This window comes from Camponotus vicinus, unplaced genomic scaffold, assembly GCF_025532165.1.
Source record: "Camponotus vicinus isolate PSW18456_S1 unplaced genomic scaffold, iyCamVici1.0 SCAF_7, whole genome shotgun sequence".
NCBI lineage: Eukaryota > Metazoa > Arthropoda > Insecta > Hymenoptera > Formicidae > Camponotus > Camponotus vicinus.
The window spans coordinates 2859149-2872924 of NW_028141979.1; the positions used below are offsets into that span (position 1 = coordinate 2859149).

Here is a 13776-nt window from a genome sequence, read left to right on the forward strand (position 1 = left end):
GAAGTAACCGCCACGAAAGACGGAGAAAAATTATACAAACACACGAGTACGGAAATAGTTTGCCGTCGAAAATTGCGCCACATTTTCAAGTAATATCAACACTCGCGAAATCATACACGATCCACATTTTTGTTTGTTAGAGTTTAGAGAGTCGGTGAATGTAAACATAATTTGTTTTCCTAACAAATTTATTAATTGTGCAAGCTCTCTCCCTTTCTCCGCTTCGCTCTATTATTTATTTTATTTCCCGGAACAATTTTAATTATATTTCTTTCAACTTGTCTGATAGACATCCGATAGACAGTTTTAAGAAACGGCTTTAAAAAAGACCGATTAATCGATCGATTGCTTCAATACAATTTGTAATCTTATAATGATGGACAAAGCCAAACCTTTCTCGTGTCTACACAGCGGATATGCATATACAATGTGTACATATAGGCGTGTAGGACGCGCCTATTTCATATTCGATACGACATTAGAGTAACAACAATAACGGAACTGCCATTGGACATAATGGAAAAGTTGCGAAAGCGAAGGTGTGCTGACAATTGTGCAATATTTACGTTTGCAAATGAGATTCAATGTGGGACGAATTTGAAAGAAAGGGAGAGAGCATAAATTTATTTATAAGAGTTTATTCACGATTCTTTCGTCTTAACATTAGAAAAAAAAATTATAGACGATTCCGAAAAAAAGACATACGCTGAATTCAAAATATAATTAACATCAAGTTAATATAGTATCTTGATCATACAGAAATATATACCGCTATATTCGCATCTTTTCTCGCTGATGACACGAGAAAAATATAAAGCAAAATTAAAATAATTGCTTTATGAGAAATATATCTTGGATATAGATATATATCTTGGATATAAATGCGTGTGAGAAACGCATGCTGGTTCTTTCATCGTGAGAATCTCGATCAAATATCATAGGTCATAATAATACTAATAATACATAATATTTATATTTCAAAATATCGATAAATCTAAACGTCTGGAGATAAAATCATTTATGCATGTGATTTATGCGAATATAAGTATATGTAAAAGTAAACGATTGCTACTAATAAAAAAATCTTTTAAAATGTATTAAATACCTTCAACTGAAACATGTAATAAGGTCGTTGTAAGGTCATAAAAATTTCAGTCTACGTTTCATTTGAATATCTAATATATGAGCGATACATCGATCAATTAGATTATCTTGGGCGATTATCTAATGCCTTTGCGTGTGCATTTGTCGATTGACAGATAGCGAGCCTTTCGCGAAAAATATCAGTCGCGAATAACTAAAATGCACGATTAAATTTATGACCACAAGAGTAGATTGTTTCTACGAATCAAACATTTATCACTCTTTCCCTTTCTCCTTTGCTTGCTTTTTGCAAACTCGGCAATGCATCTTGGAAACATATCACAAATTGATATGGCAAGAATACTAATGACTACTAAAGAAATTATGTAAATTAGTGATTATATGTAATTTTTGTAGAAAGAAACACAGGCTCCGAAGAAGAGAAATTACAAAATCGCGTATAAAGAATTCCAAACGAACAATTTAGGAGAAACGTATATTTTTTGGAGATAGAATCGACAACGTAATTTCGTTCCCTCGCGAACGTTCACATGTGCATCCCATGATTTATTGATTACCATTTTATTCATATTTTATGGATCGCTACAGTTTCCATCGAACGATCGTATAATAAAACTCCTACACTCGCGGAATCATCTCGCGCAATAATTCACGGTCCACTGCAATAACGATTGAGATACTTCTCTTCATGGAAACAGCAATTCCGCGGACTCGACGTCGTGGAGCACCGAAAAATCGAAGCTGCGCAGATAAGTTTGGCAAGTTTACTCGATAAAACCAGCGCAGCATCGTTGTTATTGCTCATTCTCTTCTCATTTATCTCACTTATTGCAAATTCATAAATCGAAATTGAGTCAGAGTGTTTGCGATGCAGGAGATACAAAACAAAAGCCTTATTATGTTTACTCAAGGAAATGAATCGGCACAAATTCTGGCGTTTCTCGAGAAAGCATGATGAAGGGAAAAATATTTCCGGAAACAAGATAAAAAACAGGATAACGACGCGATAAATTAGATAATATTTTCTCCCCATCGCATGGTGCACAAAGACACACATGTTCACATGTGCTCGTTAGATTAGATTGTATAATGTACACGACATTAATTTGAGAGTATCCCTTGTAAATTCCGATATTTATGCAGTCATATTGGAGCGTAGTAGTTAAAGGAAAATACGGAAAACTGATATCGCGATATTAAAAAATAATGTATCTCTACGGGATGATGTACGAGCGCACGTATTCAAGTACCTATGCACGCGTTTAATTACCACATTAATCCAGGGAAAAATACGATTTGATCGAGCAATCTGCAAGGTGCACGATTCTATCTGCGAGACTATTTTCGAATCCAGTACCAAGCTAATTCGACGAGCGAAAGGAAGAAAATCAATTAAGCAGAATGTATGTAACTGTACATGAGAGATACATGCGATATCTCGGGCTTCGCAGACTTTCTCTCAAGCGTAAATCCTTCGAGACGATATTTAAAATAATTTTCCTCTAAAAATATATAATTTTTAAATTAATTTCATTATTAATTAATTTTTAAATTAATTTTTAATATAATATATATAACATATAATTTAAATAATATAATATATTTAATATATAATATATTTAATATATATTTAATATAATATATAATTTTGTTTCGACATTTGTTTGACATTCAGTTGTTCAAAAATTCATCTGAATGAAATTCGTAGTGAAAAATTCGACGCGAATTCGATGAAACTCGATCCATCGCATTCTGAAAAGAAGCGTATCGACGGCATATAATTTCAGTCCGAACATTCGCTGCTACAAAGTGGCTTTAGCGGGGCTTCCATCCAGTATATATAGTCCATACGTTATATCAGCGCGTGCCAATATTAAATTCGCGCACATTCCAGGGCGCGGTCCAACCACGAACCGATACCGCGCACGTTTGCCAGTTCGCGTACAGAAGCATTATATTCTCTCTACCGAATGGAACAAGCCGCCATACTGTACTATATCCTCGCAATCGTTAAACATGACTAAAGACGTCTATTAAGCTGGCATAAGCTATTTAGCGCAATCGATGGGAATAGAAAGTACGTATTGTTTCGTTACTAATGCGTTTACTCTTGCGGTTTGTTAAAAACTGCCTGAGCTGTTGTACGAAAAATAAATCGATAAAAATAAAAGATATATTTATATAATATTATTCGATAGTTTTCTATTATGAAAAGAACAAGCAAGCTTTTTAATAAATTTCGATATAAACGAATTAAAGTCAAGCTCTCTGAATAAATGTTAGAAAAAGGGGGTAAATTTTCATCGAGGAAATTAAGATGAATATTTATCGAGAACTGCTCGATGCTTTACCGTATAACAGATTCAATATCAGGTTGTACGAAAAATAAATCGATAAATAAAAAATATATTTATATAATATTATTCGATAGTTTTCTGTCATGAAGAGAACAAGCAAGCTTTTTAATAAATTTCGATATAAACGAATTAAAGTCAAGCTCTCTGAATAAATGTTGGAAAAAGGGGGTAAATTTTCATCGAGGAAATTAAGATGAATATTTATCGAGAACTGCTCGATGCTTTACCGTATAACAGATTCAATATCAGGTTGTACGAAAAATAAATCGATAGATAAAAAATATATTTATTATCTAATATTACTCGATAGTTTTCTGTCATGAAGAGAACAAGCAAGCTTTTTAATAAATTTCGAATAAACGAATTAAAGTCAAGCTCTCGGAATAAATGCTAAAAAAAGGGGTAAATTTTCATTGAGGAAATTAAGATGAATATTGCGAAAACTACTCAATGCTTTACCGTATAACAGATTCAATATCAGGTTGTACGAAAAATAAATCGATAGATAAAAGATATATTTATCTAATATTACTCGATAGTTTCCTATCATGAAGAGAACAAGCAAGCTTTTTAATAAATTTCGATTTAAACGAATTAAAGTTAAGCTCTCTGAATAAATGTTAAAAAAAGGGGTAAATTTTCATCGAGGAAATTAAGATAAATATTGCGAGAACTGCTCGATGCTTTACCGTATAACAGATTCAATATCAGGTTATACGAAAAATAAATCGATAGATAAAAAATATATTTATTATCTAATATTACTCGATAATTTTCTGTCATGAAGAGAACAAGCAAGCTTTTTAATAAATTTCGAATAAACGAATTAAAGTCAAGCTCTCGGAATAAATGCTAAAAAAAGGGGTAAATTTTCATTGAGAAAATTAAGATGAATATTGCGAGAACTGCTCGATGCTTTACCGTATAACAGATTCAATATCAGGTTGTGCGAAAAATAAATCGATAGATAAAAGATATATTTATCTAATATTATTCGATAGTTTTCTATCATGAAGAGAACAAGCAAGCTTTTTAATAAATTTCGATATAAACGAATTAAAGTCAAGCTCTCTGAATAAATGTTACAAGAAGGGGTAAATTTTCATCGAGGAAATTAAGATGAATATTGCGAGACCTCTGCTCGATGCTTTACCGTATAACAGATTCAATATCAGGTTGTGCGAAAAATAAATCGATAGATAAAAGATATATTTATCTAATATTATTCGATAGTTTTCTATTATGAAGAGAACAAGCAAGCTTTTTAATAAATTTCGATATAAATGAATTAAAGTCAAGCTCTCTGAATAAATGTTACAAGAAGGGGTAAATTTTCATCGAGGAAATTAAGATGAATATTGCGAGACCTCTGCTCGATGCTTTACCGTATAACAGATTCGATATCAGGTTGTCGTTTTATCTACGCGCCACGTAACTTTTAGTATTGACAGGCTCAGAACCAACAGTTATTTTTCACGCCGATCTCTGACGCGCGATAAGATCGTAAACATTTTATCGCGAACCATCTGTAATCGCTATATCGTAAACGGTCTCCGCTTCTCGATAAATCGATACACCTACGAATAGTTTTCCTGCGAGCTTAATGTTCTGCGTAGACCGTAAATCGCGGGTTAATGCGAATACGCGTCTTGCTCGGAGAGTCGCGAAAGAGGCGGCAGAAACTAGATAATTTCGAGATTTATGAGAGAAAGAAGATTAAAAAGATTAAAAAGAAAAAAAAGAAAAAAAAGGAAAGAAAAATATGCTCGCGCTAAACTATGCGAAGCGCGAATACATTACAGATCTACTACGAAGTATCGCATTTACCTTCCCTACGTAACGCGCGGGATATAAAGCGCGACAATCTCGGTGCACGGATAATAACTTCATACGTACGCGCGATTTGCATATCGTGCCTTACGTGTCGGTACGCGCGGTACACGCGATATATCTCGCGGAAAGATGCGCATAAGGGACGAGTAGCTGGGTCAATGACGTCAAGAGAGAGCTACTACCTTATACAGAGTGTTTCTTAATAAGTTCGAAAAATTTTAGGAGATGATTCTTTGTCGAAAATTAAGGGGGGTTTGTCATATAAACATGTAATCCTATATAAAAATGGGGGTAAAAAATTATAATAAATGTTAGTCGTTTCCAACATTTATTATAATTTTGTTTTTGTTCCAATTTCCCTAACATTTGCTCTAATTTTATTTTTATTTTTATTTTTATTTTATTTAACTTCTCGTAATTCGAAATCTATGCTATTTAGCATCGTGCTGTGCACGATAACGTATTTTATTTTTTCTATTGAAAACTACTGATTTTATGGAAAAAATAAAAGAAATAAAAAAGTTTCTAAATAAATCAAACTTTTTAATGCATATTTTTAGATGATCATATTCCGGCCCATTAAAAAGTTCTAATAAAAAATTGAATAGGAGTTGCTAGTTTCATCCCCTTATAACAATACGCGAGGTTGAAAAAAAATATTAATAAATAACCTTTTTACTAGTAGAAAATATCCACCTAATTTCGTTTCTTTAACTTGTTCCAAATTTGAGAAAAAAATAAAAACCTAATTTTTATTCCCATTTTTGGAGGAGTGTAATTCTACAGGGAGGGATGTAAGAGTATATGTTTATATAAAAAAAACCCCTTAATTTTCAATAAAAGAATCTAAAATTTTTCGCACTTATTAAGAAACACCCGATATATAATACGTCTCTGCGCGACGCAGCAACAGCAACAGCAACGGCAGCATCTGCCTGCCTACCGCCGGAAGGGAATTCGCTAGGAAGCTATTCGTCGCGACTGCAACAACTATCTTCGTACTTGTATCACATGCAATGACGAATACAGAACGCAACGACCGCGAGTGCACCGCGGAGATAAGGGCCAGCGAGGCCGCGTTAATAATCGTATCGCGCGATACGAGTATCTTTGTGTGCGGACGCAGATCGGTACATTCCACCTGCGTATCTCGGATCGCGTTATATTATATTATGAAGCCGACGTCGTAAAATATAAATTAAGGCGATATAAGTTATCATAAGTGCTTGATATATAAGCTTGATAAATCTCTTTTTTATTTTCTATTGTTTCCATCACCGAAGGATGACGCTAATAAAGACTGCTACTTCTTTAATTGAGAAGAAATCTTTTCCCTTCGTTACTTTGAAAAATCTAGGTAGTCATTAGGAGTAATATTCTTTTCTTCCGAGTTTTAATTCAATTCTCTGGAGAACATTAAATATCGGTTCCCTCAATGTACATGTCATAAATCTACAAGGCCAATCGATGTCATAAATTTTCGAGACAGAGAGTACTTCGGAGTCTCCAAATGTTTGCAAATCACAAAGTTTAGATGATGTTTAAACTTCAGGGACGGTGATCTAATTTATGTATACTTCCTTGCTAATAGTTATACCAAAGTTACGTACCACTCGCCACAAATAGGTGGTTGCATGGTGAATTTTGCCCGCGACCATCCCACGTTCCTTATTGCATAAACGTATTTTCACGCGCATAAGACTTGTTCAGTGTGAAATCTAATTTCGGAAATTGGCTTGTACAAATGGCACCGATGGTTCATGTTTTTCAAAAGATCAAATTAAAATTCAGAAAAGAATAAACTTTTTAATTCCCGTGCAAAATGAATTGATATAAAAATTCTATTAAAAATATTATGTATATATGTATATTTACAATTAAATGAAATATATTTGAATAAAATATTAATATTCAAATATATAAATATAAAAGTTTTCAAGTTATATTTGTTTCAAATCTCATTTTTTATGTTTCTTTTTTTAGATTAAAACTGTTTCGATAATTTATCTAAATGTAATTTTAATGTACCAATACATTATATGTTTAATATACTAGTATAACATCTGATAAAAACTGAAATGAAAGAAAAAGAAAGAGGAAGAGAGAGAAGAATATAAGAAAGAATTTTAAATACATATAGAATAATAATCAGATATTTTTTTCTACGTATAATATCTCTTTAATAATTTGTACGATAAAATAAGAACTCGATGACTGTAAAAAAAAAAGATTCTCCATTTCTCCTCTGTTTATAATAATATTTCGCTACAATGTATACATTCGCGTATTACGTTTAACGAACTTGGAGCTATTACACTCGCTGCAGACGCGGCGAGCGTCTTGGAGAGAGGAAAGACGAGCACAAAAGAGAGAAGCAGCTGGGTCGATGACGTCACTACCTGTCTTGCAACTCTGGTGGTAGCACCCTAGGGTATGGGTCAATACCGCGGAATACACGAGGAGCTATATCCTCCAACTATTATGAATTGAGAAACACTATCCGCGCGCGAGCGCTATAAAGGGCTTTCCGCAACAAAAGCCAAATCCCAACTCGGGATGGACCCGCGAGGAGAAGCTCGTTACGTTAACTTTTTCCATCAACTACGAAATTTACCGGCGGAAACGCAATATCATACTCTCGTAAATTCTAGATTAAACGCGTTTCTAAAATAAAAAATATACTTTACGTTACGCGTTAATTTTTTTCAAAGCAAATAAATTATCTCTCCGCAAATAAGGTATCGATTCGCGATCGAGATTAATCATGCCTTTACGAAATGGCACTTGCAATGAAATATCATGGATCTCGCGATGGATAGTCTCCCGGTCTCCCGGAAATACGACCCGGCAAATTCGTGCATGGGCGATGCATCGAATTAACACAGAAATTCTATCCGGGTACAATCGGGGAGGGGTAGACTGACGGAATGGCTAATTAGCTAACGATAAATTTACGTTACGGTCGACGGTCGTGGTACGTCACGCGAGATTAGTTACCGCACCGCACCGAGATCGATTATATCAATGACTAATGTCCATAAGTTATATCTGCGTTTGAAAATACGACGGGGAGAAAAGTGGGAGATTTATATTCGGAACTTGCTATTCAACTTTTGAAGCGTCCGGATTAATTTTCGCTGCCACGCCGGCGCGATAAGGATATCTCGATCGAACCGATCAAATTTTTCAACTCTATCGCATGATTCGGAGGATGATTGCAAGCGACATTATTTTCACCGTATAAAATTTCGTAGGACGCATTTATAGGGTGTTTCTTAATAAGTGCGAACAATTTTAGATGATGCTTTATCGAAAATTAAGGGGGATTTTTCATATAAACATATACTCCTACATCCCTCCCTGTAGAATTATGCTTCTCCAAAAATGGGAGTAAAAATTAGGTTTTTATTATAATTTTGTTTTTGTTCCAATTTTCCCACCATTTACTCTAATTTTATTTTTATTTTAAAATTTAACTTCTCATAATTCGAAACCTATGCTATTTAGCATCGTGCTGTGCACGATAACGTATTTTATTTTTTCTCTTGAAAACTACTGATTTTATGAAAAAATAAAAGAAATAAAAAAATTTCTAAATAAATCAAACTTTTTAATGCATATTTTTAGATGATCATATTCCGGCCAATTAAAAAGTTCTAATAAAAAATTGAATAGGGGTTGTTAGTTTCATCCCCTTATAACAATACGGGAGACTGAAAAAAATATTAATAAATAACCTTTTCATTAGTAGAAAATATCCACCTAATTTCGTTTCTTTAACTTGCTCCAAATTTGAGAAAAAAATAAAAACCTAATTTTTACTCCCATTTTTGGAGGAGTGTAACTCCACAGGGAGGCATGTAAGAGTATATGTTTATATGAAAGACCTCCTTTAATTTTCGACAAAGAATCATCTTTTAAAATTGTTCGAACTTGTTAAGAAACACCCTGTATTTATCGTGATATTTCGTGACGCAAAATCTCTCAGGTATTTATACCTTTCGTGCGATACGCGATTATTTCGCCGGGAATATAAATGCGTTTTACGTTAGAAGATTTCATTAAAAGTTCTGTTAAGATAGCAAACTTGCTTGGGCTATTCGCAAGTTTAATGGAGAATGTTGAGAGAATTAATGTTGAATGCGTCTGTTACGTTCTCAGATGAAATACTGTGCGAATGTACCATCTGCGCAAGGAGTAATGCGTGGTACTTGGCACTTTTCATATAACTTTCTCCTTTTTTTTAAACAAAGACGAGAATGATGCCCTACTTTCCCGGAAGTTCACAATATCATGAGCTGCAGTCGTTAACAATAAGTTTCTAATTGTTTCTTTAAATCGTTTAAATACAGTTATTTTAAGACGTTGAAATCATAAGCCTTCATGTGAGTCACATTTTTCGAGAAATGTTCTCTTTATTCTACATTATTTTATAATTACTTTGCAAGTATACATATGAAAGAATAATTCTGTAAACCAGAACTCTGAAAAGTTGAAGGAAAGAAAACTATTTAAATTTCCGTATTCTTTTTATTTTCCATTTTACTTTTGTAAAGAAATGTTATCAGCAAAACACACGGCAGCTGACGATTTGCAAATTAAAGCACTTTTTAATAAATAGGCATTTAAAAATAGTTTTATGCACCAGTTGACAGAAGCACGTTCCTTTTTATGACATCTATTTGACGCTTATCTCTCTGGAAACGTTGCTTTTACTTTTTAGTTCCGCTGACTTTTGTTTCAATTTCATGCTGCCTGCAGCAGATATGAAATGCAAAAATTCGTGAAGATTCGCAACAAGGCGAGGAGTATTTTTTTGCCAAGTCTTTGTAAAATAAGCTATACGTGCAGTTTTTAAATGTTGATTAAAGCTATTTTAATTTTCTTTCTTTAAACGTTTTTAGAAAAATGTAGGAATTATATTCAGGAAATTTTTTTCACTATTACATTATTCATAAAATAAAGTAAATCCAAAAGAGATTAATCGGTATTAAATTTTACAGTTGTTAAAATAATTTCGAAAAGCTGTCATTTTACCTCGCAATGTCTCGAGTCTGCAGAATTTTGCTAAAAACAAACATCCACTGTGATGTCAAAGTGTACTAAACGCGATACGTCAAAAGCATTGATTCCGTCCATTGATCAAGAATAGAAATGCAATGTACGAAGTTGCACCCAACTTGCGACTCGCAAGTATTGATCGACCCTTCAAACAAGTGATGTCATCACTCGTACTGTCGACGGTAAAAAGTGTCTCGACAAAGTAAAACATCGAACGTAACATAAGTGTTTTTTTTTTTTCATCGATTCTTTACGATGTAAAACGTGATAAATGAAAAAGAGGCGTTAACAATTTCATTCGTTAAGCTGTAACACAAGCGGGCATCACAAAGATCATAAAGGCACGGTACTTGATAAAATATCGAATTGCGGAGATACTTGTGACGTATCAGATGAACGAGTTGGATATCAAAAGAATAAAGATCCCTTGTCAGTTGAATCGAAATATATCTAGCCAAGTATCCCTTCATTATCGTCGGCTGTGGCTTTTGTTTCGCTACCTTAATTAGACCTCACGTGCAATAAAAGCACCGAGATATTATGCAGAGACGTGAGTTCGAGGGCGCATGTCTAATTAGCCCCGTCGCGAGGCATAATCTCCGTCGCTCTGGAAGATGTATATCACCGGCGGCTCTCGCGAATGAGGAGCACGTGCAAATTCGTTCGACGATAAATGTTATAACCGTTAATAGCGATAATACGAAACAGAACATGTGCGTTCGCGAGAGAATTTCAAACGCATACTTCGCATTCGCGAAGTTTCATTGTCACCGGAATTTTCTGTCTCGATATTTTTATCGGGAAAATATCGAATTTCAGATTTTAATCAAAGGGTTTGTTGGCAAAAAGCAATTCGATGAAAAAAAAAACGCGTATCTCTGGCCATCATATATACATCTTTCTTTTATACTTAATAATTCTCGAATCTATTCCTTCATTTCGTGTTAATCACTATAATTACACGACAATATTCTTTAAATCTGATATATTTGATTATCGAAGTGTAATATCGAGAGTCTTTTAATGTATCTTCTATCTAACTTTTTATGCATTTTTCATATAATTAAATGTATATGCTTAATTAGCTTGTAAATAATTTCAATAAATAATTGAGAGGAAGCATAATATAAATTACAAGTATTAATTTATATAAGCTTTCTCTTCATAAAGTTACTATATCAGTGAACAATTATAGAACTTACAATAACTGCAATAATATTACATTATAATCGCCGTTATTATTAGTACGTATATGTAAAAACATTCTTTTGTAATGACTTTTCTATTATATATAAATTATTTTTCTTACGTATAAAAATTATCTAATATATTGCTTCTCTACATTTTTTAATGCTCTGAAATAATGCTCGAGAGAATTAATAAAATTAATGATTTTTTCAAAAATCATATCATTAACGATATCAGAATTTATTATCAATTTAAATAATTGCAAAATGAGCTCTTCAATAAATAATAACATAATAATAAATACTTAATATAAATGCATTTACGATATATAAAATATACATATATTGACATTTTAATCTATATAAAATACCAACACACTTTCGTCGATATTAATATATTAAACTTATTATTCATTTTAAACGAAGAACAATATAAATTAGATTCAGTTATGAGCGTGAAATACGATTATCTCTCGAAAATAGCAAGTATTTGGAAAGAGCATGAAATCGACGAATATATCGAGATTATAACAAAAATATCCGATTGTAATAAAAGCGTTTTATTGCATTTCAAACGTAGTATTAGACATGGAGCGCATCACATCCTCCCCCAAAAAAAGTAAACAGACAAGCGGGCAGCGAGCTCGTAAGTTAGTTTGGAATGTAAACATCAAAGCTCAATTTTGGAAACATAAACACATTCGCGGGTCAAAGTGATTTAACGGTTTGCGAATAATCGCGGCTATTCTCTCGAGCATTATTTCGATCATATATTATTTCACACACACGTGAGATACGTTCTAATAATTTTCCGCTAACGGCGCTGACGTAACGACCGGACGACGGAAGAGAGAGTGGAGGAGAGCGCATCTCCACGTCGTCTCCTCTCTCGTCCTCTCGTGTCGCGAGAAGACTGATCGAAGATTGCGCGAAATATAAAAATACGCAGTAATATAAAACTCATCGACTCACGTGAAGTTAGAGCTCCAACTCTCGATCGATACGACGTCTCTACGTACGGTAGCTCTCTTCTCCCTTTGGTCCGCTGTTGGACTCGTTCGTTGTTTCTCCCTTTGTTCCCTCGCGTTAACGGGGCCACGGGAGAGAAAACATCGGTGCACACAAGAGAGGAACGAGAACCGGCGAGCGCGAAGGCAAAACTTGACTCGCGAGCCGCGCACAAAACAAGATACAACCGGGAACACAGCACGCATACACTCGCCCCGACCGCGTTACAGCTGGTACAGTCGCGTCCCGATATCGTCGTCCTCCGTCCAACGCGAGAGAGAGAGAGAGAGAGAGAGAAAGAGAGAGAGAGAGAGAGAGAGGGAGAGAAAGACGGCCGGTCGTGGCTTCCGCCGAAGTCGCGGTTGGCTAACCTTGCTCGTCGTAAAAACGACGCGACATCGCGAAAGCGAGAAGAGGGAACGATCGAAGCGACGCTTCCCTTCTCTCTCTCCTTCTAGGGATCACGAACTTCCCGAAGGGACGGCCAGAAGCTAAAACGGAAGAGTCTTTTGTCTCCGACGTCGAGAATCCAGCCGCGAGGCGAACGCTCCGATGGACACCGCGATACTGAGCGGCGAGAAGTGAGGCGCCGGCGTGTTCGCTCCCCTCTCCTCCTAGCCCCTCCACGGCCCATCCCCACTCCGCCGACGCTCCCCTCCACGCGCCCGAGCGCTGACTCTGCGCGCTCGTGTATTTTCGTACCTTCGTTCGCCGCGCATCGTCACCTATTCTCGTCTCCGTCTGATTTCTCTCTGTCTTCGCCACAAATGACGTTCTCTCTCCGTCTCTTTCTCTTTCTTTCTCTCTTTCCCTCTTTCCCTCGTTCCTCTCGAGAAATCGTAGCCTCTCTACCTTTACCAAAGAACTCACCTGTCGTTCAGAGCACTCTGGTTAAAGAGCTTTCATCCTTTTTTCCTCTCTCTTTATCCTTTTTTTTTATCCCTGTATTACGTCTTTTCGATCCTTCTCGTAATCGCCTCTCGGTGTACCGTTCTGCTTTTCTTCTTCGATCCTGCCGTGATCACTCCTTACCTCCTCCTGTGTCCGTATCGTTCTTTTCCCTGTATCATATGCAATGATGCGCTTCTTAAATTTTGTATGCGATATGTGTACAATATATCTTTTTCATCTTTCTCTAGACTTGTTCTGGAAGGAAGGGTAAACCGGAATCTTTCTCATAGATTTATACGCGAAAATTACGTTTACAAATTTTGTTTACGTCATAA

The 13776-nt window shown here is 35.1% G+C and overlaps 1 protein-coding gene across 3 annotated transcripts in view; it reads right to left on the minus strand.

Moving 5' to 3' along the window:
• LOC145975160 (uncharacterized) overlaps positions 1-13127 on the minus strand; it is a 64824-nt gene extending 51697 nt beyond the window's left edge. For 2 of the 3 annotated variants that reach the window (XM_083105431.1, XM_083105427.1), the window contains exon 1: positions 12515-13127. The gene's annotated coding sequence lies outside the window, so the exon portion shown is untranslated. The remainder of the gene's footprint in view (positions 1-12514) is intronic. The other variant, XM_083105429.1, reaches the window with a different exon arrangement.
• Positions 13128-13776: the final 649 nt, after the last annotated feature.